The following is a 27,230-nucleotide window of genomic DNA, read 5'->3' as shown; positions in this document are numbered from 1 at the left end:
ACTCTTTCTAAAGACTGTTGACATCTAGTGGAAGCCCCATGAACTGCATTCTGGGAGGATTTCGCAAAAAAAGTGACAGCCATTGAAAACAGTGGTAGGCTAAAAAAGAAATGGGGGGAGGGGGGGGGGGGGGTGGTTTGTCCTTGGAGTTTCACCTGCCATATCAGTTCTGTTATACTCACAGACACAATTTTAACAGTTTTTGAAACTGTAGAGTGTTTTCTATATGCATATCCTAGCTGCTGGGCCTGAGTAACAGGCAGTTTACTTTGGGCAGTTTACTTTGGGCACACTTTCCATCCGGACGTGAAAATACTGCCCCCTACCCAAGAGAGGTTAAGCCTTGACACAATTGAGATGTGGATTGGGTATGTGTGCCATTCAGAAGGTGAATGGGCAAGACAAAACATGTATGTGCATTTGAACGGGGTATGGTAGTAGGTGCCATGTGGTTTGTGACAAGAACTGCAACGCTGCTGAGTTTCACATTCAACAGTTTCCCATGTGTATCAAGAATGGTTTACCACCCGAAGGACATCCAGACAATTTTACACAACTGTGGAATACATTGGCGTCAAAAAGGCCCAGCATCCTTGTAGAGTCCATGCCCAATGTTTGGTATACTCAGTGTACATTTCTTCTTAATTATAATCATGTAATCACGATAGCATGCATAGGTCATCGCAGGTCTGTGGAGAGCTTCACAATTGCTGTAATAATCTGTGCAGAATCTCAAATGGCATTGATCACTCATATGGTATGCTTTTACTGTCATCTCAACTGAAATCCAGGCCATTTGGTTCCGCTATTAGATGATGCATAGAGATAACAGATTAATCTGTTGTATACTGTAAATATTCCTATTTGAACTTTGCTTTGCTTATAGATGGTTGAAAGCATAGTGACCCTGAAGAAGGCACAGTGATGCCAAAAGGTTGGTGTTTTACCCAATAAATTACTGGGAGTTTATATGTATGGGGTGTGAGACTCTTTGTTTTTATAGCTGAAAGCATAGTGATAACATTGGAAAATCAATTAACTTTTGGATTTCTTTTTGAGTGGGTTAATATCGGTTGTATTCTCATTGATCAACGTCTCAACCAAATATTACTCAATTATCCATGTTGAAATGAAGTGGTGTGCCTAGTGGGTAGTTTCCCTTATGTACAGATTTAGGATCAGCTACCCCTCCCCCAATCCTAACCTTAACCATTATTGGTGATAATGCGACCCAAGATCAGCCTCTGGGCCCTCAAACTCAAGTCTGGACATCGACGCCAGTTCCACTGCGTTTTTTTAGTTTTTCCCCTCTAATCAGTGACTGATTTAGACCAGGGACACCAGGTGGGTGCAATTCATTATGAGGTAGAACAGAAAACCAGCAGGCTCCGAAACTCGTAGTGTAAGAGTTAAATACCGCTGCTCTAGGGGAAACTTCCTACTCCGGCTAGCAACCACTAATCAGCTGACGTAGAGGTCCCCTTTGTACGATGACGTTTAACTGACAAAATGTAACCATAAACATCAGCAGTTGAGGGGGAAATCAGGCTGATTGGTGGGTTTACAATTGTAATATTGAAGATTACCTTCTGTTATACAACATGCACAAACCATCATGATTGAGGATAAGAAAGTCACTTTAGCTAATTCTCTTTCTTTAACTCACAGGTGTCAAACTCATTCCACGGAGGGCCGAGTGTCTGAAGGTTTTTGCTCCTCCCTTGTACTTGATTGATGGATTAAAGACACTAATTCGTAAGGAACTCCCAACACCTGGTTGGGGACACCAGGGCTTAATTGAAAGGAAAAAACAAAATCCTGCAGACACTAGGACCTACATGGAATGAGTTTCACACCCTTGCTTTAAGTCTTTCCATCTGTCTGTCAATTTGTTTCTGAACAACCCCACCTGTCTCCTATACTGCTCACAGGAATTTGGGAGAAAGTAGTCTCGGAACCATGGATACAGGAATGCCTTCCATGAACGTTGGCGGAACTTTGAGGGAGTGTTGTGGGAATATTATCCACGGCACTTAATTGCTCAGATTGGAGGGATACCCTCCAGAAACACAGGGGTGGACTGATGTCGAGCACAGCATAAGTCTTTCAGTGATAAGGTCCAGAATGCATTGCTGAAGGGGACTGATTTAGGTTTAGGTTTAGAAACCTGTTGTTGTTGTTGGACATACTAAGTTTCCCGTTAATCGTTTTATTAAGGTAAAATATCTTGAAATAAGATAAATTACTTTTATTAAGCCTTTCTTAGGTTAAAATAAGGAAAGTTATCTGCCAATGACGTTAGATAATTTAGCTGGGTTAAAATAATATACAAAGTGAATTATCTCTCAATATTAGATATTTAGGCTTGCTTAGATTCCAAATTTTACAGTGTTGGTGACATGTGTCTCACTCTTAGAGAGGTTGGCCATCTCGTTGATCCTTGGATGAATCATTTTAGGACATTCTTGGAGTATTGCACTGTATTTCCGTGAATCTCAACATGAATGCCATCACAACAACAACTCATGTCAGTCTTGTCTGATTGATATGCAGTTTGAACTGAAACAGATTAATCAAATCATATTTATCTCTTGTAAAAGCCATACAAATCACATACTGTTCCCTAACTATGATTCTAAACTGCTCCATTATGACCACCGACTCCTCTGTACATTTTTTTTCATTCGCAGAGGGCAACCATTATCACCATGGAGACCAAAGACAGGAGAATTATTAGTGGGCAGCCTCACAAGAAAGCTGCCTCCCCATTGGCTTTGTGTGTCCCTGAGAATTCTGGGTATTTTACCTCTGCCCATAACAGAGCATCTCACATATCATAACACAGAATCTGTCCATGAAGATGCTTTTCTCAAATCAAGAAAAACTCATTTGTATTTTTTAACCCTCCTGTTTTTTTTGTTTCAAGTGAATTAATTCTGTGTTCCCGGTCCAAAATGACCCCCCCCCCCCCCCATTATAGCTGATTACAAATCCATAATAATACATATATTATCACCTAATGTTGTGTTAGATCTTTTTATCAACTTAAGTTCTTGTGAACATTACAAGTTTTGAACTTCTGTAGGCTATTTATGGCCTGTAGGCCTCATTGACCTGAGCTCGTTTTTGAGTAAAAATAATGCATAAATGTATGGATTATTTTGACTATAACAAACACTCAGATTAAACATATTGTGCTATTTATCACAGACTCAAGAGCCTCAAAGACAGTATATCGTTGTAGTAGGTTTATCAGTATATCGTTCTATTATATCGTTCTAGTAACAGCATGTCTAGGATGAGCTTCAGCTGCCTCCCTTCTCTTTTCTATTCCTCACCCTTTGGAAGCACACCTGATGCCACCTGATGGCACCTGTTTGCTGCTGGGAAATAGCTTCCACCCACTCTGTCTGCTGCCGGGGGAGTGTGATGAAAGAGCTACCATATCCTGGTTAAACCAGACTGAAGGCTGCGCCCACTTGAATGTGCAGCATTCAGTCTCGCTTAACTAGGCTTTATTAAGCTGCTCAGCCAGGAACCCACAAAGTACATGGGGATAATACCAGTGTACAATGACTGCTGAATACATGGATGTGTTATTGAGTCGGCTTGTCTAGCTGACCAGGGCACCAGGGTTGTGTTCATAAGGCACCAAATGGAAGAAAACTGACTGAAACAGGAGGGACTACCCAGACTTGTAGAATATGAAACACTCCATTTTGTTTTCTGTTGCAAAATGTTTTCCGCCAAATGCGCCAATGAACATGACCCAGGCTTCCCCAAACCTTTCTCACTTGTCAAGAACATCTGACAGCTATCAAAACAAACAACACACTGCAATCTGACATACATACGTAGGATAAAGCATTCATACTGTAGTGAATAATATCATGTCACCTAGTGTAGATGACAAGTTTACTGACCTGAAACAAACAACCACATTTTTTGCCTGTAATTGTACAACCGAAATGCCGTATCACAAAATATCATGTTTTCAGACAAAAGTACATATTTTTTTACAAAACAGCATTGTGAGCCTGGACTCTTCTGAAATATATGCAACAATATTTTGTTTTTTTAAAATGCTTGTCCCTACAGATCTGAGAATAAAGAGAGCACTTTTGAGGATGTGAAAAAGTACCTTCAAACAGAATGAGTCACAGAGTAACGAAGTGTCTGATATCATCCACCTCTGCCCCCACTTTCTATCACTTCTCTATCTGCTCTCATTTCAGATGTCCGTGGCAGGGTGTCCTGCATCATTGGCTGGTCCATGTGACATTCTGCAGGGTTCTGTGGCTAGAGGGGACACTTTCCCTTCTCCAACATAATTCCAGACCTAGGGGAGCCTCCTACTCATACTCATACTCGTACTCCTCATGCACATGAAACCCTCAAGCAAGCATTCGAGTACAATTTTTTTCTTGGATACCAAAGCAGAGGCGGAGGAGTAGGATGGTTCTCCTCCAAACTGAGAGGAAAATAGGAACAATACAAACAATGAAAATTCAAACCAATGTCCTGTTATACACATCACACTATTGACTTGATTACAATGTTTTTTTCTGTCCGAAAATAATATTTTAAGTCTCAACTCCTGTACCAAAGGCTAATTCAAGTACTCACCATAAACATTATTTTTTTACAGTAGCTGCAATGACAATAGGTAGACCATTGAGATACTGGTTTCTTCCATCAGGGATAGAGATCTCTGACTCAACACTAACAGACCCTCCCAGCTCCTACATCTGACTGGCATAGCACCTGGCATAGCATTCTGACATAGCCCTAAACCATGACACAATGGTACGGGGCTATGTTTGCCCACATCACCTACCCAGGAGGCATTACTTTTAGACACACATTGGCTCCCCTGTCTCCCTCACAGGAATCAGACAAGAGCTCTCACTTCCTGTTCACGCCTACGGATCACAATTACAATCCCCCAGGAACCCAGCTTACAATTCTAGGGAGAGGAAACATGTTTGTAATGTTACATGTAATGTTCCCCTATTGTTTGATTGTCCAGTTTTCCATTAGTTAGTGGAACATTCTATCTATGTTAGCAAAAATCCTTCTGAGAACCTTTTCAGCATTTTTGGTGTTGGAGTTAGGAGAACATTCCCTTAATGTCAAACAGAACATACCCAGAATGTGGTTAACATGTTCTCAGCATATACAATATCAATGTTGTACACATGTTTCATGGGACAAAGGTTTGGCTGGTAAGTAGGTTTCAGCGGATTTCCATAGGAAATGTTGAAGCGAGTAGCGGATCGTCGGACCAGCATGGATGGCTCCTAATGCCCAAGATCTAGATAAATCGTCCTAAATCAAAACTCATGTCGTGTTCAGTGGGGTTACCTGTAGCAAACCTTTTCCAACAGAAGATGAAAATCGGTGTTCTTATAGGACAAGCTCAGGTATTATCGCTCCATTTCACTTCCCTGTTTTCTCCTTACTGTTCGCAACCCTACTGTTTACATATGATGGTGGAATAATATGTCTATCACTCATAAATTTGAGATATACCATAAACACAACTAATGGTTTAGGTGAGTGAGTGAGTGAGTTCTCTCTAGGCGGCTAGAATTACACACACACAACCACACACATTGGATGTGAGGTCTGACTAAGGAGCCTATCGCCTGGATGAATTCTCATTAGCAGTCCACCAGCTCCACTCAGCTCTCCCACTCCTCCATTCCACCCTCCCTCCATCCCCTGACATTTGTATAATGAACATGGTGCCCAATTAAGTGTCAGATACCATGGCCGGTGACAGATGTTATGGTGTGTGCGTGTGACTGGACTGGAATATTTAAGCCAATTGCCTCTGGAGAGAGAGTGTGTGTATGTGTGAGGGTAGAAGGAACATCTAGCTTTTTATAAGTTTGTATTTGTGTGAGCAGAGTCAACTCATCTTTGAGTTTTCCCCCTAGCATGTTTGCGTTTTCCTCTCGCTAGCATCACTCCGTTGTGAAGCGAGTGAGATGTGGCATGGGTCCAGCAGCCACACTCATGTGCCGTAGCCTGGACTCAGACATCACACTCCGTCCGACCTGCTGGGCTTCCACCGCAAACACTTCCCTCCTCCATTCCTCATATCGTGAAGAACTGGCAACCAGACATAGCTAACAGGGCTGAGCAGGAATGAGCTCCCCCACGAAAACACAACCTCCAACTCTCATAGAGCAAGTAGAACTCTCATAACAAAAACTGAAAAGGTACGTGAGAGGAGAAGGGAACTCATACTCATAGTGATGGTGTGTGTACTAGATGGACTAAATGGAAATACTCATACAGATGTAGTGGGTGTATGGTTTTCTATTGCTCTGTGAGAGCCAAAAGCATCACATGCACACATGCAGTGTATGAATACGGGTGACTCTCAACCGCTGACCCTCAAGCAGAGCTGTAGCGGAAGAAATGTGTTTCCCCGCTGACCAATCAGGCACGAGTAAAAGACAAGTCATGAGAGCGGATCATCCCCACAAACTTGAATAATGCTGAGTAGATAATACTGTCATGAACATCCCCACCCTTGGTTATTTTCATTGTGGTACACAACGGAAAACGTCTTTCAACACCAAATGAAAACAAACATTTCTCATTGGACAAGCCTAAGTAGCCCCTCTGTGTTTAAGTCAGTTTTCTCCCGTTTGGTGACTAATGCACACAACTCAGGTTACTCTGAAATGGAAGGGGTGCCTACAACATTACAACATCTCTGCCTGGAAAAAAACTCCATAGAGATAAGCCTTCCAGGAGTTAGTTAGTTAGTTACAGTAGGTCTCCGTGCCTTAGTCCACGGCTTGGCTTGGCTGAGGTCAAGTACCCAATCACTGAAGCAGCAGCAGCCTGGTTTCCAGGGAGAGCAAACAACTTGACCGCTCTAAAAATATCCTCCGGCCTAGCCCCATTCATATGGGTTATCATGGAGCCTGTATACCTCTCTCTTTCTTTATTAGCACATCCAGAGCAGGGCATCTGTTCAATATTATAGTGAACATGGGTGCTAGTCATTGCCCAATTTTATTAACAGTGCCGTGAGAATCTATCAATGTCCAAACTCACCACACATTCAATGTATCTGTTGTCTATTAATAGTCAAAATGATCTGTTCAAGTCATTTGTTTTTAATTCTGAGAGGGACGCGGCAGCAAGTTGAGGGGAGAAGAAAAGGGATAGGGAGAAAAGGAAAAATAGAGAAAGAAGGTGATAGATGGGACGAGAAAGAGTGAGTTAAAGAGAGGGAGAGAGAGAAAGAAGTGGTTATAGTGAGAGAAAGAGAGAAACATAAGAGAGAGACAGAAATTGAGACGAATTGCAAGCAGAAGAGAGGCAAACTACCCGTGAGGAGGGATTATAAATCAATCTGTGGCCAGCTGGTCAGGGCGGGTGAAGTCCTCAAAAGCCTTGGGCTAGATCTCCCTGACCAAATGGTGTCGGTGCACAACATCCGGCCCCTTTGTGCTTTTAATTAAAACACCAAATGGGATCAATTAAAAGCCTGTCTATTTAGGCGGTAGTCCGACACGACCACGTGATGTGGGCTATCAATCCCAGGGTGGTTAAGTAGGCCCAGATAAGGAAGTATACCATGCTGTTATAAGACTTAGAAGGAACCAGGACACCACTCCACAGTCTACACACAAACCCGATTTTAAAGGGACGCTAGTGAGAGTGACCCATTTGTGTCCTCTTAAGTCTCTGAGGGAAAGCTCTAACCATCTTTAACTCTTGAATGTTATGGCAAAATATAGATTTCCGTCTAAATAGACATACCAAAAAGTTATAATTTTTTATTAGATAGCCATAAACAATAACAAGTAATGCTGCATAGTTCTAGAAATGTCTGGGATTCACCTTCTGGTAAAAATGCTTATAAATTGTTGAGGTGTAATTACAATGAATGCTTGTTACCATGCTTCTTACAAATGGGCAGGTTTCCATAAAAATGACCAACTTAGTGTTTCGCTTCTTCTCCACTGCACACAGTAACTACTTTCAGAAAGGTTGTGATTCCCCGTGGATGCGCTCAGGGTCTGAGAGATTATAGCCTATGCTCAATAGGCTCTAATTACTTACCCTTGAATGTGCACTTTTCAAACTCTATCTCCATTCAGTGTTGTTGCTAGCACTTGCCCCCAAAATGAAGTGTACCATCTGGGTCAACTTGGTTGAGCTGGTAAAAACAGATCACTAGGTCAATCTCACTGACTGGGATCTATATGGTAAAAACAGATCACTAGGTCAATCTCACTGACTGGGATCTATATGGGTGGCATATAAGATGTGGAAAAATACACTATTTCAAAGCAGAGTAAATCCTAGTAATTACATTGTACTTATGCACATACTACATGTACTCTGTGGTGTACAAGTGTGTTTATCTTCTAATTAGGGCCAGGTTGTAAGGATGGGTAATGTGCTATACAAGTACACATTAATTAAGTACCTTTCAAGATACTCTTCATTTTAACTAGCTACCTAAATCCTGTGTACCACCTAGTAATTGAATTGTACGTAAGTATATATTTCTTTAATTTGGAACAATTTTAAATACATTTATTGCATTTAATATCAATTGTACTAGTATTTTATTATGTGGAGTAATATCATATTATCAATCAAAACTTATCAAACACAACTGTAGAAAAGGATGTTTGGGAATACATTTTTGTGCACCTGCGATTTTGAAAGTATACTTTAAATATATTTAGTGGATATTTAAGTTAAATATACTATTTTGAAAGTACTGTACATTGCATTCGGAAAGTATTCAGCCCCCATTTTGCTACATTACAGCATTATTCTAAAATTGCTCAAATATGTTTTTCCTCTCATCAACCTACACACAATACCCCATAATGACAAAACAAAAACAGGTTTCTATATTTTTTTTGCAAATGTATAGAAAATGTAAAACTGAAATATCAAATTCAAGTATTCAGACCCTTTACTCAGCACTTTGTTGAAGCACCTTTGGCAGCGATTACAGCCTCGAGTCTTTTTGGGTATGACGCCACAAGCTCGGCACACCTGTATTTGGGGAGTTTCTTCCATTTTTCTCGGCAGATCCTCTCAAGCTCTGTCAGGATGGATGGGGACTGTCGCTGCACAGCTATTTTCAGGTCTCTCCAGAGATGTTCGATCGGGTTCAAGTCCGGGCTCTGATTGGGCCACTCAAGGACATTCAGAGACTTCTCCCGAAGACACTTCTGCGTTGTCTTGGCTGTGTGCTTTGGGTCATTGTCCTGTTGGAAGGTGAACCTTTAACCAATCTGAGGTACTGAGCACTCTGGAGAAGGTTTTCATCAAGGATCTCTCGGTACTTTGTCCCTCATCTGTCCCTCAATCCTGACTAATCTCCCAGTCCCTGCCGCTGAAAAACATCCCCACAGCATGACGCTGCCACCACCATGCTTCACCGTAGAGATGCTGCCAGGTTTTCTGCAAGTGACGCTAGGCATTCAGGCCAAAGAGTTCAATCTTGGTTTCATCAGACCAGAGAATCTTGTTTCTCATGGTCTTCGAGTTCTTTAGGTGCCTTTTAGCAAATTCCAAGCGGGATGTCATGAGGAGATGCTTCCGTCTGGCCACTCTACCATTTAGGCCTGATTCATGGAGTGCTGCAGAGATGGTTGTCCGTCTGGAAGGTTCTCCCATCTCCACAGAGGAACTGGAGCTCTATCAGAGTGACCATCGGGTTCTTGGTCACCTCCCTGACCAAGGCCCTGCTCATCCGATTGCTCAGTTTGACCGGGCGGCCAGTTCTTGGAAGAGTCTTGGTGGTTCCAAACTTATTCCATTTAAGAATGATGGGGACCTTCAATGCTGCATACATATTTTGATACCCTTCCCCAGTTCTGTGCCTAGCCCTTTATTCTTATCATAATTATTCTTCTAGCTCTGTCAAGCTGTTGGTACCGGCTCATGGCTATACAGCAATTTTCTAATCTTGTCATAGATTTTCAAGCAGATTTAAGTTAAAATTGTAACTTGGTCATATTCACCGTCTTCTTGGTAAGCATTTCTAGTGTAGTTTTGGCCTTGTGTTGTAGGTTATTGGCCTGTTGAATGGTGAATTCCTTTCCCAGTGTCTTTTTTAAAGCATACTGAAGCAGGTTTTCTTCTAGGATTTTATCTGTGCTTAGCTCCATCCCATTCTTTTTTTTTTAACTCACCATTATTTGCCGATGTCAGGCATACCCATACCATGATGCAGCCACAACCATGCTTGAAAATAGGGTGTCAGTTACTCAGAGATGGGTTGTGTTGGATTTGCCCCAAACATAAGGCTTTCCATTAAGGCCCAATGTTTTTTTTTGCAGTATTAGTTCAGTGCCTTGTTGCATAGAAGATGTATGTTTTTGAATATTTGTATTCTGTATATTTGCATTATTACAGTGCCTTGCGAAAGTATTCGGCCCCCTTGAACTTTGCGACCTTTTGCCACATTTCAGACTTCAAACATAAAGATATAAAACTGTATTTTTTTGTGGAAGAATCAACAACAAGTGGGACACAATCATGAAGTGGAACGACATTTATTGGATATTTCAAACTTTTTTAACAAATCAAAAACTGAAAAATTGGGCGTGCAAAATTATGCAGCCCCTTTACTTTCAGTGCAGCAAACTCTCTCCAGAAGTTCAGTGAGGATCTCTGAATGATCCAATGTTGACCTAAATGACTAATGATGATAAATACAATCCACCTGTGTGTAATCAAGTCTCCGTATAAATGCACCTGCACTGTGATTGTCTCAGAGGTCCGTTAAAAGCGCAGAGAGCATCATGAAGAACAAGGAACACACCAGGCAGGTCCGAGATACTGTTGTGAAGAAGTTTAAAGCCGGATTTGGATACAAAAAGATTTCCCAAGCTTTAAACATCCCAAGGAGCACTGTGCAAGCGATAATATTGAAATGGAAGGAGTATCAGACCACTGCAAATCTACCAAGACCTGGCCGTCCCTCTAAACTTTCAGCTCATACAAGGAGAAGACTGATCAGAGATGCAGCCAAGAGGCCCATGATCACTATGGATGAACTGCAGAGATCTACAGCTGAGGTGGGAGACTCTGTCCATAGGACAACAATCAGTCGTATATTGCACAAATCTGGCCTTTATTGAAGAATGGCAAGAAGAAAGCCATTTCTTAAAGATATCCATAAAAAGTGTTGTTTAAAGTTTGCCACAAGCCACCTGGGAGACACACCAAACATGTGGAAGAAGGTGCTCTGGTCAGATGAAACCAAAATTGAACTTATTGGCAACAATGCAAAACGTTATGTTTGGCGTAAAAGCAACACAGCTGAACACACCATCCCCACTGTCAAACATGGTGGTGGCAGCATCATGGTTTGGGCCTGCTTTTCTTCAGCAGGGACAGGGAAGATGGTTAAAATTGATGGGAAGATGGATGGAGCCAAATACAGGACCATTCTGGAAGAAAACCTGATGGAGTCTGCAAAAGACCTGAGACTGGGACGGAGATTTGTCTTCCAACAAGACAATGATCCAAAACATAAAGCAAAATCTACAATGTAATGGTTCAAAAATAAACATATCCAGGTGTTAGAATGGCCAAGTCAAAGTCCAGACCTGAATCCCATCGAGAATCTGTGGAAAGAACTGAAAACTGCTGTTCACAAATGCTCTCCATCCAACCTCACTGAGCTCGAGCTGTTTTGCAAGGAGGAATGGGAAAAAATTTCAGTCTCTCGATGTGCAAAACTGATAGAGACATACCCCAAGCCACTTACAGCTGTAATCGCAGCAAAAGGTGGCACTACAAAGTATTAACTTAAGGGGGCTGAATAATTTTGCACGCCCAATTTTTCAGTTTTTGTTTGTTAAAAAAGTTTGAAATATCCAATAAATGTCGTTCCACTTCATGATTGTGTCCCACTTGTTGTTGATTCTTCACAAAAAAAATACAATTTTATATCTTTATGTTTGAAGCCTGAAATGTGGCAAAAGGTCGCAAAGTTCAAGGGGGCCGAATACTTTCGCAAGGCACTGTATTTTCACTATGTACTTAAAATCACTATTGTGGAGTCACCACATTGTTGTTGAGCCATGTTCAGTTTTCTCCCATCGCAGCCATTCAACTCTAACTGGAATTGTTTTACAATCACCAATGGCCTCATGGTAACATCCCTGAGCAGTTTCATTCCTGTCCTGCAGCTCAGTTCAGAAGGACAACTGTATCTTTGATGTGTCTGGGTGGTTTAATGTATAATTATGAACTTGACCATGCTTAAAAAGATTCCATGTCTGATTTGATAATGTTACCGCTCTACCAATCACTCCCTGGTCTTTGTAGCTGAATCTGAGGGACCTTACATGCGTTGTATGTATGGTGGACAGAGGAAGGGTTAGTCATACAAAAATAATGTTAACCACTATTTCATGTAAGATATTCTGTGATTTGTAAACCCACATTTTACTCCTGAACTAATTTAGGCTTGCCTGAACAAAGAGTCTGAAAACTAAAATATAGTCATTGAATAAGTAATCACATTTTTATTATTATTTATTTTTTCCACTTTGACATTACAGAGTATTTTGAGTTCATTGTTTGTTTTTAATTGAACCTTTATTTAAATAGGTAGATCAGTTAAGAACAAATTGTTGTTGACTACATATGACAATTAAATGAATTGTAATCCCACTTTAACACAATACAATTTGAAGAAATAGAAGGGGTATGAATACTTTTGTATTCTTATAGTGTACTTGATCACTCACGAGCAGAGTTTCATTAAAAAAATCAATGCTTCAATTTAGAAAACTCCATGTGTATTTTTTATGAATATATTAAATTACAATGAAAGCATTTGAAATTGAAGTACAGTTTTAATGAGTGTGTTTTATTTAACAAGGCAAGTCAGTTAAGAACAAATTCTTATTTACAATGACGGCCTACCAAAAGGCAAAAGGCCTCCTGCGGGGACGGAGGCTAGGATAAAAAAATATATATAAATAAAATATAGGACAAAATACACATCATGACAAGAGAGACAACACTACATAAAGAGAGACCTAAGACAACAACATAGCATGGCAGCAACATGACAACAACATGGTAGCAACACAACATGGCAGCAGCGCAACATGGTAGCAGCACAAAGCATATTACAAACAATATTGGGCACAAAGGGCAATAAGGTAGAGTCAACAATACATTACGCAAAGCAGCCACAACTGTCAGTAAGAGTGTCCATGATTGAGTCTTTGAATGAAGAGATGGAGACACAACTGTCTAGTTTGAGTGCTTGTTGCAGCTCATTCCAGTCACACATAATTTACTTAAAGACTGAAACTATTAATTTAACCTGTTGAGTGTAGGGGGCAGTATTTTGATGTTTGGATGAAAAACATACCCAAATGAAACTGCCTATTTCTCAGGCCCAGAATCTTGAATATGCAAATGATTGTCAGATTAGGATAGAAAACACCCTACAGTTTCCAAAACGGTCAAAATATTGTCTGTGAGTATTACAGAACTGGTATTGCAGGCGAAAATCTGAGGAAAATCCAACACGGAAGTGCTGTTTTTCCTGCTCTCTGTTCCATTGCCTGCCTTCGCTCCATTTAAAGGGATATCAACCAGATTCCTTTTCCTATGGCTTCCCCATGGTATGAACAGTCTTTAGACATAGTTGCAGGCTTTTGTTTTGAAAAGTGAGCGAGAAAGATCACATCGCGTCAATGTATGGCTGGGTACCTGCAGCGTTTTGCATGCGCAACAGCTTGGAGCAGACATTTTTTCTCTCTCTCCTATTGAAGAAGCTACAGTCCCGGTTGAAATATTATCGATTACATATTGTAAAAAACAACCTGAGGATTGATTATAAAAAATGTTTGAGATGTTTCTACGATCTTTACGGAAAATTCCAAATAGTTTCGTCTGCCTGGTCGTGACCGCTCGAGCCTGTGGATTTCTGAACATAACGCGCCAACCAAATGGAGTTATTTTGGATGTAAAAATAATCCATATGGAACAAAAGGAACATTTATTGTGTAACTGGGAGTCTCGTGAGTGTAAACATCCGAAGATCATCAAAGGTAAGCGATTCACTTTATTGCTTTTCTGACTTTCGTGACCAATCTACTTGACTGCTAGCTGTTTGTAATGTTTTGTCTACTGAGAAGATGTCCTTACATAAACGCTTGGTATGCTTTCGCCGAAAAGCTTTTTTGAAATCTGACATGCCAGGTGGATTAACAACAAGCTAAGCTGTGTTTTGCTATATTGCACTTGTGATTTCATGAAAGTTAAATATTTTTAGTAATTTAATTTGGCTCTCTGCAATTTAGCGGATGTTGACGAAAATGATCCCGGTAACAGGATGGGTGCATCAAGAAGATTTATTAAGTACACTTTTAATAAGTGTATTGAAGGTTGATGATATTATATTTACAGTATACTAAAAGACTGAAAAACAAAGAATTTAATGTTCACTTTAATAAGTATATTGAAGTGTGCCGATAGCAAATGCATAATTTACAAAGACTGCAAAAATTATTAATATAAAGCACACATTTAATAAGTGTGAAGTGTAATTGTCACGAATACCACCGAAGGTCGCTCCTCTTCCTGTTCAGGTGGCGCACGGCGGTCGTCGTCGCCGGTCTACTAGCTGTCACCGATCCGTTTGTCCTTTTAGTTTGTTTTTGTCTAATTGTTTTCATCTGTTCCTTGTTGGTATTGTTACGTTTGTGGTGTATCGTTGTCTTTTGGGTTTTCGCTGTCCGGGTTTTGTAACTAAGGTTTTGGGTTTGTTTTTACCTCTGTTTAGGGCTTCACCCACGTTTGGACCTGTTACATTGTAGAGGACAGTAAAGCGTTTTTTCCCGTTTACTTTTGTTCTCTGTGTCTGACTCCACACCCATCATTCACCCACCGTTACAGTAATGATATTATTTTATAGTATACTTAAGATATACTTAAAATACAATATTTATTTTTGTAGTATATCATTAGAATTTGTATGTTTAAGTATACTTGTAGTATATCAGAATATACAGTACCAGTCAAAGGTCTAGACGCACCAACTCATTCAATAGTTTCTTTATTTTTTACTATGTTTGATATAGTACAGTACAATAATAGGGAAAACATCAAAACTATGAAATAACACATATGGAATCATGTAGACACCAAAAAAAGTGTTAAACTAACCAAAATATATTTTAGATTTTATGTTCTTCAAAGTAACCACCCTTTGACTTGATGACAGCTTTGCAGACTCTTGGCATTCTCTCAACCAGCTTCGTGAGGTAGTCACTTGGAATTCATTTCAATTAACAGGTGTGCCTTGTTAAAAGTTAAATTGTGGAATTTCTTTCCTTCTTAATGCGTTTTAGCCAATCAGTTGTGTTGTGACAAGGTAGCAGTGGTATACAGAAGATAGCTATATTTAGTAAAAGACCACGTCCATATTATGGCAAGAACAGCTCAAATAAGCAAAGACAAACGACAGTGCATCATTACTTTAAAACCTCTTATGGATAGTCGAGACGCTAGTGTCTCAACTGGCCAATTGCTGGAGGAAATGCAGAGCGCCAGATTCAAATAAAATGCTATAAAATTCAAACTTTCATTAAATCACACATGTAAGATACTCAATTAAAGCTAGACTCGTTGTGAATCCAGCCAACATGTCAGATTTTTAAAATGCTTTTCGGCGAAAGCATAAGAAGCTATTATCTGATAGCCTGCCTCATCTGCACCAGCAGTGAACAAAGGAGCTAGCATAGCAGGCGCTACACAAAACGCAGAAATAAAATATAAAAAATGCATTACCTTTGACGAGCTTCTTTTGTTGGCACTCAAATATGTCCCAATAACATCACAATTGGTCCTTTTGTTCGATTAAATCCGTCCATATATATCGAAAATGTCCATTTATAAAGCGCGTTTGATCCAGAAAAAAACTACTTACAAAAACGCAACGTTACTACAAAATATTTCAAAAGTTGCCTATAAACTTTGCCAAAATATTTCAAACTACTTTTGTAATACAACGTCAGGTATTTTTAAACGTTAATCGGTCAAATTGTAGACGGGGCAATCTGTATTCAATACAGGAAAGAAAAGAAACCAGCACTGCTTTTAACGTCTTGCTCAACTCGCAAAAGTGTCCAAAAACAAGATCCCACAAACAACAGGTGGGAAAGGCTGCCTAAATATGATCCCAATCAGAGACAACGATAGACAGATGCCTCTGATTGGGAACCATACCAGGTTACCACATAGAAATATACAAACTACAGTACCCACCCTAGTCACACGCTGACCTAACCGAAATAGAGAATAAATAGGACGGTTCAGGACATAGACCACGCTCCGCTCGTGGATCCTTCCGCTTCGTGGAACCGGACCGTGGATCGTCGCCAGAGGCTCCGGACCGTGGATCGTCGCCGGGGACTCCGGACCGTAGATCGGCGCCAGAGGCTCCAGACTGGGAACCCTCACTGAAGGCTCTGGACTGGGAACCCCTTGCTGGAGGCTCTGGACTGGGAACCATCGCTGGAGGCTCCGGACTGCCGACCGTCGCTGGAGGTTCTGGACTGTCGACCGTCGCTGGAGGCTCCGGACTGGGAACCCTTGCAGGAGGCTCCGGTCTGGGAACCCTCGCAGGAGGCTCCGGACTGGGAACCCTCGCAGGAGGTTCCGGACTGGGAACCCTCGCAGGAGGTTCCAGACTGGGAACCCTCGCAGGAGGTTCCGGACTGGGTACCGTGGCAGGAGGCTCCGGACTGCAGACCGTCGCAGGAGACCTGGTGCGTGAAGTTGGCACAGGACATACCGGGCTGGGGAGACGCACAGGATGCCTGGAGCGTGGAGCCGGCACAGGACGTACCGTGCTGTGGATGCACACTTGAGGTCTGGTGCGTGGAGCTGGCAAAGGATGTACCGGGCTAGGGAGACGCGTAGAGCTGGCACAACGTGTCCTGGACAGATGACAACCTTCTAACGGCAAGTGCGGGGAGCTGGCACAGGACGTACTGGGCTGTGGAGGCGCACTGGAGACACGGTGCGTAGAACTGGCACACATTGTACCGGAACGATAACACGCTCCTCAAAGCGAGTGCGTAGAGCTGGCACAGGACGTGCAGGGCTGGGGAGGCGTACTGAAGAGCTGTTGCATGGGGCAGGCACAGTCTTCACCAGACGGCTAGCACACTCCTCAGGACGAGTACGGAGAGCTGACTCAGGTGGTATTAAACTGAGGACACGCTCCTCAGGGCGAATGTCGTGCCTCATGCACCAACACAACAGCTCTCTCATAACTCTCTCCTCCAATTTCCCTATCAACTCCTTAACTGCCTCTGATTCACTCCCTTCACTCCCCTCCAAGTTCACCTTCCTCTCCCAGACTGGCTCCGCCGACCACCCCGTGTGGATTGGCTCTGGTTCACACCTCGGCTCCACCGACCAACCCGTGTGTCCTCCCCAACATTTTTTTTGAGGCTGCCTCTCTTGCTTCCGTCGTGGCCGTGAACCCCGGTGTCGTTGTTGTGGCTTGTTCGCTGCCTCCGCCTGCTTCCATGGCAAGCTTCTGTCTCCTGCCATAATTTCCTCCCAGGCCCAGGATCCTTGCTCCTCCTGGTCACGCTGCTTGGTCCGTGGGTGGTGGGATCTTCTGTAACGTTCGTTGTTGGAAGGATTGGACCAAGGTGCAGTGTGGAAGCCATTCATCATTTTTATTAATGTGAACCAGCAACAAAACAAATAAAGAGTAACAAAACGAAAGTGCAGCTTTGTAGTGCAAAAGGCTACAATATAAAAACAAGATCCCACAAACAACAGGTGGGAAACGGCTGCCTGAATGTGATCCCCAATCAGAGACAACGATAGACAGCTGCCTCTGATTGGGAACCATACCAGGCCAACATAGAAATATACAAACTAGAGTACCCACCCTAGTCACACCCTGACCTAACCAAAATAGAGAATAAAAAGGATCTCTAAGGTCATGGTGTAACAAATAAGAAGAAATTACTTGCTTGAGCCAAGAGACACGAGCTATGGACATTAGACCGGTGGAAATCTGTTCTTTGGTCTGATGAGTCCAAATTTGAGATGTTTGGTTCCAACCTTGTCTTTGTGAGACGCAGAGTAGTTGTATGGATGATCTCCGCATCTGTGGTTCCCACCGTGAACCATGGAGCATGAGGTGTGATGGTGTGGACGTGCTTTGCTGGTGACACAGTCTGTGATTTATTTAGAATTCAAGGCACACGTAACCATCATGGCTACCACAGTTATCCCACAAAGTTAAAACACTACATTTGGGAATTTTGTTGAAACCTACCCATTTGTAACAAGCATGGTAACAAACGTTCATCGTTACACCTTTGTAATTACAGACCACAATTAGTACCAGTTACATGTTGTTATTACAGTTAACTACAACACTCGTTGCAGTGTAATTACAAGTGTTAACTTTTTTTCAACAAAAGTGGGGGAATAGGGCTTGAAAGGACTGAAATGCTTTCTAAATATAGTAACAATCAAATTACATTAAGATTTCACCTTTCTTACAACTGTAAAATAAATATGATTATAATTAGTAACAGTACAATTTTGTCCCCATTTCATATAACTGACGACAAAGCATTTTCTCCCAAGTCACTCTGAGTGATGCAGAGACACCATTCAAATGTTAGCAGCCTCATTACAACTTCAGCTTTACGCACAAAGTGACTATGTCTCTCTGTGACCAACAGAAAGTGTTTGTTTCAATTCTACAAAGTTATTTCATATTTTACAAAATGAGTTTGTATTTTTTCATGTTGAGAACTCTAAATCTGTCAGGACCCGATTACGAACTCGGGTCTCCGGTGTGAGAAACAGTCACTTAGCAAACTGAACCACTAATAGTCGACAGAACCCAGAAGATGAGGCAGACACAGCAGTACTTGAGACGGTGTTTTAATAATGTAAAAAGGAAGGTTGTTCAGGCAAAAATATAAATCCACAACGTCAAAAGTAATTCCAAGAGAAAAAGGTAATCTCCAAGTCAAAAGGTAAATCCACAAGGTGGTAGGTACAGCAGGGAAAAAGATTTTAAAAAATAAATAAACGAGAACAAAAACAGAGTACCACAAGAGAGTCCAACTGGAGTAACAAATGTTCACAGCATCGCTGGGGCTGGATGCTAACATTCAAACACAGAGCAAAGAACTGAGGAAATATAAGGATTTAAATACATTCAAGGGAAACGAGGCACAGGTGCAAATAATAACTGGAAACAAGGGAAAACAAAAGGTCAAAAAAGCACAATGGGGGCATCTAGTGGTCAAAACCGGAAAAATCCTGGCCAAATCCTGACAGAATCCCCCCCCCTAGGAACGGCTCCTGATGTTCCTACCAGCTTTATCGGGGTGGAGGGCCCTGAACTGTCGAATGAGGTCAGAGTCCAGTATGTCTTTTGCAGGAACCCAGGAGCGCTCCTCGGGACCGTAGCCTTCCGAGTCCACCAGATACTGCCAGGACCGCTGCACCCGGAATCGGAACCGGAATCCAGTAACCGATGGACGGTATAAGCCGGCTGGCCTCCGATAACATGGGCGGAGGGGGAGGTCTGCCTGCCGGGACAAGGGGAGAAAAAACAACAGGTTTAAATAAGGAAATGTGAAATGTGGGATTAATCTTAAGGGATCTGGGTAAGTGCAGGCGATATGTAACGGGGTTCACTCTCCTGGCAACCTTAAAGAGACCGATGTATTTCTGGGACAGCTTGCGAGACTCCACCCGTAGGGGTACGTTTTTTGAGGAGAGCCAGACTCTCTGGCCAGGGCGCAGGGTAGGCCCGGGACGGCGACGTCTGTTGGCTTGTCGTTGGTACCGTTGTGAGGCACGCAGAAGATTAAGACGGGTCTTCCTCCACGTAAGCCGACAGCGTCTGATGAACTTCAAGACTGAAGGCACTCCGACTTCTGCCTCCTGGTCTGGGAACAATGGAGGGGCATAGCCAAACTGACTTGTGCGGGGACATACCAGTGGAGGAGGAGCGCAAGGTGTTGTGCACGTACTCGGCCCAAACAATGAAGGACGACCATGTGGATGGGTTGTTGGAGGCCATACATCTGAGGGCGGTTCCAAGCTCTTGATTCATCCTCTCGGTTTGGCCGTTGGACTCCGGGTGGTACCCTGAAGATAGACTGGCAGTGGCCCCTATGAGTTGGCAGAAGGCCTTCCAAAACCTTGAGGCGAACTGGGGACCTCTGTTGGAAACCATATCTTGAGGAATGCCGAAGACTCGGAACACATGGTTAATTACCAACTCAGTTGTTTCCTTGGCAGAAGGTAACTTAGTCAAGGGGACGAACCTGGCCGCCTTAGAAAACCTGTCGATGATGACTAGGATAGTAGTATTACCATGGGACGGAGGAAGGCCAGTAATAAAGTCCAACGAGATATGGGACCAGGGTAGGTGAGGAATAGATAAAGGGTGAAGGAGTCCTTGAGGGCGGAGGTGAGAAGATGTGCCCTGGCAGCACACGGGACAGGCCTTGACGAAAGTGGCAACGTCTTCTTTTATGGTGGGCCACCAGAACTTTCGCTGGCTGAACTCCAAGGTGCGACCTACGCCCGGGTGACAGATCGGGGCCACGATCTTAGCGGCAGGAAGGACAGGCATTGCAGTATCTTCTCGAATGGCAGGAGCGTAGACTCGGGACAAGGCGTCCGGTTTGAGATTCTTCGACCCGGGCCGATAGGTGAGGATAAACTGGAATTGATTGAAGAAAAGAGACCATCGAGCTTGTCTGGAGTTCAACCGCTTCGCCTGCTGGATATACTCCAGATTTTTGTGGTCCGTAAGCACTTGAAACGGTTGAGAAGCCCCCTTGAGCCAGTGTCTCCATTCCTTCAATGCCATCTTAACCGCTAGGAGTTCACGATCCCCCATATCGTAATTCCTCTCGGCCGGGGTAAGCCGGTGTGAGAAGAAGGCGCAAGGGTGGAGCTTCTTGTCTTCACCCCTCTGAGACAGGACAGCTCCAACACCAACCTCTGATGCGTATACCTCCACCACAAAAAGTTCCTCCGCAATCGGTAGTGTCAGGATGGGAGCAGAGAGGATGCGCTGCTTGAGTCCTTGGAAGGCCGTCTCAGCTTTTTTTCCCCACAGAAACCTTGCGTTGCCAACTTTGGTTAAAGCGGAGAGAGGGGCTGCCACCAAGCTGAAGTTCTTGATGAACTTGCGGTAAAAGTTTGTGAAGCCCAGGAAACGCTGAATTTCCTACCTCTTGTAACTACCCATCCCGGATCTGGGAGCGTAATTATCAACTGGCACTAATTAGCATAACGCAACTGACATAAACATTACTAGAAAATATTCATATTCATGAAATCACAAGTGAAATATATTGAAACACAGCTTAGCCTTTTGTTAATCACCCTGTCATCTCAGATTTTGAAAATATGCTTTACAGCCAAAGCAAGACAAGCATTTGTGTAAGTTTATCGATAGCCTAGCATAGCATTATGCCTAGCTAGCAGCAGGCAACCTGGTCACAAAAATCAGAAAAGCAATCAAATTAAATTGTTTACCTTTGATGAGCTTCGGATGTTTTCACTCACAAGACTCCCAGTTAGATAGCAAATGTTCCTTTTTTCCAAAAATATTATTTTTGTAGCCGAAATAACTCCGTTAGCTCTTCACGTTTGGCTGAGAATTCGACCGGAAATTGCGGTCACGACAATGCCGAAAAATATTCCAAATTAGCTCCATAATATCGACAGAAACATGGCAAACGTTGTTTATAATCATTCCTCATGGTGTTTTTCAAATATCTATTCGATAATATCTCAACCGAGACAGATGGCTTCTTAGTAGAAAGAGAGAAACAATGGCCGCATTTGTCCTTTACGCACAAAACACTCTGAGAGACTTCAGCTGACCACTGACGCAATGTTGACGTTCAGGCTCATTTTCAAAATAAAAGCCTGATACTATGTATTGTGACACTAGACACATTAGGGAAGCCATAGAAAAATGAATCTGGTTGATATCTCATTCACTGCTCAATAGGGACACATAGGAATGCAGAGGTTTCTAAATAAGAGTCACTTCCTGATTGGATTTTTCTCAGGCTTTCGCCTGCAATATCAGTTCTGTTATACTCACAGACAAAATTTTTACAGTTTTGGAAACTTTAGAGTGTTTTCTATCCTGTCAATTATATGCATATTCTAGCATCTTGTCCTGACAAAATAGCCTGTTTACTTAGGGAACGTTATTTTTCCAAAAATGAAAATAGTGCCCCCTAGATTCAAGAAGTTACCGGACTTGGGGGTGGGCCAATCCGCTATCGCCCCTACCTTCCTGGAGTCCATTTGGACTCGACCGGGTTCCACTACAAATCCTAGGAATTGTACTCGGGAGGAATGGAATTCACATTTTTCCGGATTAACGTACAAATGGCTGTCTAAGAGGCGTTTGAGTACTTGTCTGACATGCTTTGTGTGTTCTTGAAGGGAGCTAGAAAAGATGAGGATGTCATCCAAGTAAACGAACACGAAGATGTTAAGCATATCCCTAAGCACATCGTTTATGAGCGCTTGGAACACAGCCAGGGTGTTGGTCAGGCCGAAGGGCATCACCAAGTATTCATACTGACCAGTAGGCGTGTTGAAAGCGGTCTTCCACTCATCACCGTGTCTGACCCGCACAAGATGGTATGCGTTCCACAGGTCAAGCTTAGTGAAGACAACTGCTTCCTGGAGCAGCTCAAATGCTGTGGCCATAAGGGGTAGCGAGTAGCGGTTACAGACGGTTATGGTATTGAGTCCCCGGTAGTCGATGCAAGGACGTAATCCACCGTCTTTTTTGGCCACAAAGAAAAACCTTGCTCCAGCGGGCTACGTGGATGGACGAATGAGGCCTGCTGCCAGAGCGTCCTTGATGTTGGTATCCATAGCAGCTCGTTCGGGAGGAGATAGGGAAAGATCCGACCCCTGGGGGGCAGGTGCCCGGAAACAGGTCGATGGGGCAATCGTAAGGTCTATGGGGTGGTAACATGGTGGCCCTCTGTTTGCTAAATACCGGTTTGAGGTCATGGTAACACTCGGGAACTCGGGACAGGTCGATGGATTCTAGAGACTCGGGAGGAGAACTTGGGGATTTTGGGGTAGATACAAGTGGCTTGGCACGTAGGTCCCCACTGCTTGACAGTTCCCACAGACCAGTCGATGTGAGGGTTATGGCTGTGAAGCCAGGGGTAGCCAAGGAGGAGAGGAAACTCAGAACAGGGGATCAGATGAAAGTTAATCACTTCCTGGTGCTGGGAAACTGAAAGTCGCAAGGGGGTAGTGACGCAAGTGACAAGTCCAGATCCCAGAGGGCTTCCATCCAACGTAGTAACCCTCATGGGGTCCCTTAGAGGTTCAGAAGGGACGCCATTCTCCTTCGCCCAGATACCGTCCATGAAGTTACCTGCGGCTCCAGAGTCTACCAAGGCTTGAAGGGGAAGCTCGTGGTTGTCCCAGGAAAGGGTGACTGGAATGAGCAGCCGGGAGTTGGACGGATGGGAGGAGGTTATGTTTCCCGTTACAGTCCCCCCAGGCCTGCACGGGATAGTGCGTTTCCCTGGAGCCCGGGACACGTGGAGCGGAAATGGCCCAGTTTGCCGCAATATAGACAGCATCCGTCCCTCATCCGGCCGTCTCTCTCAGCCTGGGAGATGCGTCCAACCTGCATGGGTTCCGGTAGAGCCAGCAAGGATAAAGGTGGGGACTCGGATCTGGGACCGATAGGAGCTAGGGCGAGAGGTCTACGGTTGAGTTCTCTCTCTCTCAGACGCTGGTCTATGCGCGAGGCCAACTTGATCAGGGACTCGAGGTTGTCCGGTGGTTCCCGAGTGGCCAGTTCATCTTGTATGGTGTCGGAAAGACCCTTCAGAAAGCACACTGTGAGCGCCTCGTCGTTACAGCCACTCGTTGCTGCCACCGTGCTGAACTGGATGGCATAGTCTGTCACACTGCGCCGACCTTGGTGGAGAGTCAGGAGCTGTTTGGCTGAGTCAGGGCCACTGGTAGGACCTTGAAACACTTGCTTGAATTCCTCAGCAAAGGCAGAGTAGCTGGCACAGCAGGGACTTTGGGCATCCCACACAGCAGTAGCCCAGGCCAGGGCTTTTTCCGACAGCAGGGTGATGATATATGCAATCTTGGACCGGTCGGTGGGAAATGATGAGGGTTGCAGCTCAAAGGAGAGAGAACATTGGGTGAAAAAACCCTTAAAAGCACTCGGATCACCTGAGAACCGTTTGGGAGGCGGAAGACGAGGTTCAGCCAGGGGGTTAACTGCCACGGGCACTTGAATCTGAGGTACTGGGGTGGGAGCGGTTGCCGGGGGAAGTCGATCAGATATCTGCTTTATGGAAGTCAGCATCTCCGACAGAAGTTGAGAATGACAAGCCATTAAGGCCTCTTGCTGAACCAGAGCGGCTTTGTGGCGTTGGACAGTCCCCCCGTGGTGGGACAGTGTGGCAAAAAGGTCCTGGGAACTGGCTGCCTCTGGGTTCATTTTGGCTCTGTATTTCTGTCAGGACCCAGTTACGAACTCAGGTCTCCGGTGTGAGAAACAGTCACTTAGCAAACTGAGCCACTAATAGTCGGCAGAACCCAGAAGATGAGGCAGACAGCAGTACTTGAGACAGTGTTTTAATAAAGTAAAAAGGAAGGTTCTTCAGACAAAAGTATAAATCCACAACATCAAAAGTAATTCCAAGACAAAAAGGTAATCCTCTAAGTCAAAAGGTAAATCCACAAGGTGGTAGGTACAGCAGGGAAAAAGCCTCAAAAGATAATCAAAAATAAATAAACGAGAACAAAAACAGAGTACCACAAGAGAGTCCAACTGGAGTAACAAATGTTCACAGCATCGCTGGGGTTGGATGCTAACATTCAAACACAGAGCAAAGAACTGAGGAAAACTAGGGGTTTAAAACCTCTTAGGGATAGTGAGACGCTAGCGTCTCAAGTGGCCAATAGCCTCGGGAAATGCATTAAATCACACATGCAGGGTACTCAATTAAAGCTACACTCGTTGTGAATCCAGCCAACATGTCAGATTTTAAAAATGCTTTTCGGCGAAAGCATGAGAAGCTATTATCTGATAACATGCCCCCCCCCTGAACCACCTGAATTAGTTAGTAAACAAAATAATTAGTAAACAAAAGAATTAGCGTAGCCGGCGCTACACAAAATGCTGAAATAAAATATAAAACACGCATTACCTTTGACGAGCTTCTTTGTTGGCACTTCAATATGTCCCATAAACATCACAATTGGTCCTTTTTTTTCGATTAATTCCGTCCATGTATACCCAAAATGTCCATTTATAAAGCAGGTTTGATCCGGAGAAAAACAGCTTTCCAAAACACAACGTCACTCCAAAACATTTCAAAAGTTGCCTATAAACTTTGCCAAAATATTTCAAACTACTTTTGTAATACAACTTTAGGTATTTTTAAATGTTAATAATCGATCAAATTGTAGACGGGGCAAACTGTATTCGATAGAGAAAGTAAACAAAACATGCTCCTTTTTCCCTCTTGCGTAACTATCAAAAGTGTAACGTCGTTCCAGGATGTGCCTCTTCTTCGTTTCACCAATGATTGACTTCAACCCAATTCCAAAGACTGGTGACATCCTGTGGAAGTCGTAAAATGGGCGCTATCTAATTTCCCTTGACAAAGACAATTGAGGGAACTGTCAGAGGGGAAAAAAAAAAAAACATTCTGAACAGTTTTTTCTTGGGGTTTTGCCTGCTACATAAGTTCTGTTATAGTCACAGACATGATTGAACCCGTTTTAGAAACTTCAGAGTGTTTTCTATCCACACCTACTAATCATATGCATATTATATATTCCTGGCATGAGTAGCAGGAAGTTGAAATTGTGCACGCTATTTATCAAAAAGTAGAAATGCTGCCCCCTCTCTCTAAGAAGTTTTAAATACATTCAAGGGAAATGAGGCACAGGTGCAAATAATAAAAAACAAGGGAAAACAAAAGGGTCAAAAAAGCACAATGGGGGCATCTAGTGGCCAAAACCGGAACAATCCTGGCCAAATCCTGACAAAATCAGGCTAAGAATATTGAAGCGAGATTGTTGGATTCGCTAAACTGTCCCCTTTAATATGCCGTCTCCCAGACTTGATTATTTGTCTGTTTAGGCCAGAAAATGCAACACATCTCTCTTTCTGGCTCTAAAAGGCATTGGACCTTGCAACGTTCACAGAGCTCGTTGTACACCAAAAATGTCAGTCATCTAAGAGTCTTTTTATTCTGTCCATGATTTACATAGTGTAGTAAGGAGAAATGGCTCCCCCCCTCAGAATAATCAGAAACTGTAGCCAAGTTCCTTCCGTGCATCCCAATCATTTATCCTTTTTCACATAGAAGTGGTGCACTTGTTTAATCCTTCCCACAAATCTAAAAGCATTGGCTTAGTGGGGGCATTTGCTGTTCGGAATGTCTAGCATTTTTCTTACACCAGTTAATTCTTTTTGAATCAGTGAAGGGAAATGAACAAGTGCAAACTGGGAGAAAGGAGAGATAATTGGGACTCACTCTTGTTATCATGAGAATCACCCCTCACACTTCATTAGGCAGCCTCTACTGTAATGAGGCGGTCTGAAACAAAGCATATAATATGTGTGTCCTCTTTTCTATCCCCAAAAGCTCTGTGATTATAAAAGCAGCTGTCTGTTGCTCTGGTGTCATTTGGGACATAGACCATATCTAGTGCACTGATTTCGACCATGGCTCATAAGGATCTGGTCAAAAGTAGTGCACTATATAGGGAATAAGGTGACATTTGGAACAGAACCATGGTTATTCTGCTTCAGGCGCTCTGGGGACACTCTTTCGCTCCAATCTCTACTAGCACTAATTTGATGCAGAGTATTACTGTGAAACTTTATGGCTCATCTGCTACTGTTTGAAGTTGAACCAATGCCAGGGCCGTGTAGACTACTGCTGGAGAGCTTTTTAACATGATACAAGTGGGACTACTGTATATTTGTGACTAGTGGCTTTTTGTTACAAATAGGGAAGCAGTGGAGAAGTAGGCTGCACATGTAGTATACCTGTAGTATAATCAAGGCAGAGAACTCAATAAAGATAAACCAGGATAGACTCGCTAGACTCATTCAAATCATCACATTATCATTGTTCCAACATATTCTCATC

The 27,230-nt window shown here is 43.1% G+C and overlaps 1 long non-coding RNA gene across 1 annotated transcript; it reads right to left on the bottom strand.

The window, feature by feature from the left end:
• Window positions 1–18,941: 18,941 nt before the first annotated feature.
• On the bottom strand, window positions 18,942–25,623 carry LOC149984083 (uncharacterized). The gene is made up of 2 exons (XR_016495547.1): window positions 25,272–25,623; window positions 18,942–19,613 (listed from the first exon to the last, which is right to left on the bottom strand). It is a non-coding gene; the product is annotated as an uncharacterized LOC149984083 (long non-coding RNA).
• Window positions 25,624–27,230: the final 1,607 nt, after the last annotated feature.

This window comes from Oncorhynchus mykiss, chromosome 4 (genome assembly GCF_057628025.1).
Source record: "Oncorhynchus mykiss isolate SJ-2025 chromosome 4, ASM5762802v1, whole genome shotgun sequence".
In the NCBI taxonomy this organism is placed as follows: domain Eukaryota; kingdom Metazoa; phylum Chordata; class Actinopteri; order Salmoniformes; family Salmonidae; genus Oncorhynchus; species Oncorhynchus mykiss.
Note: the sequence above shows the minus strand (reverse complement) of the source record. Positions and strands in the feature narration are given on the sequence as shown.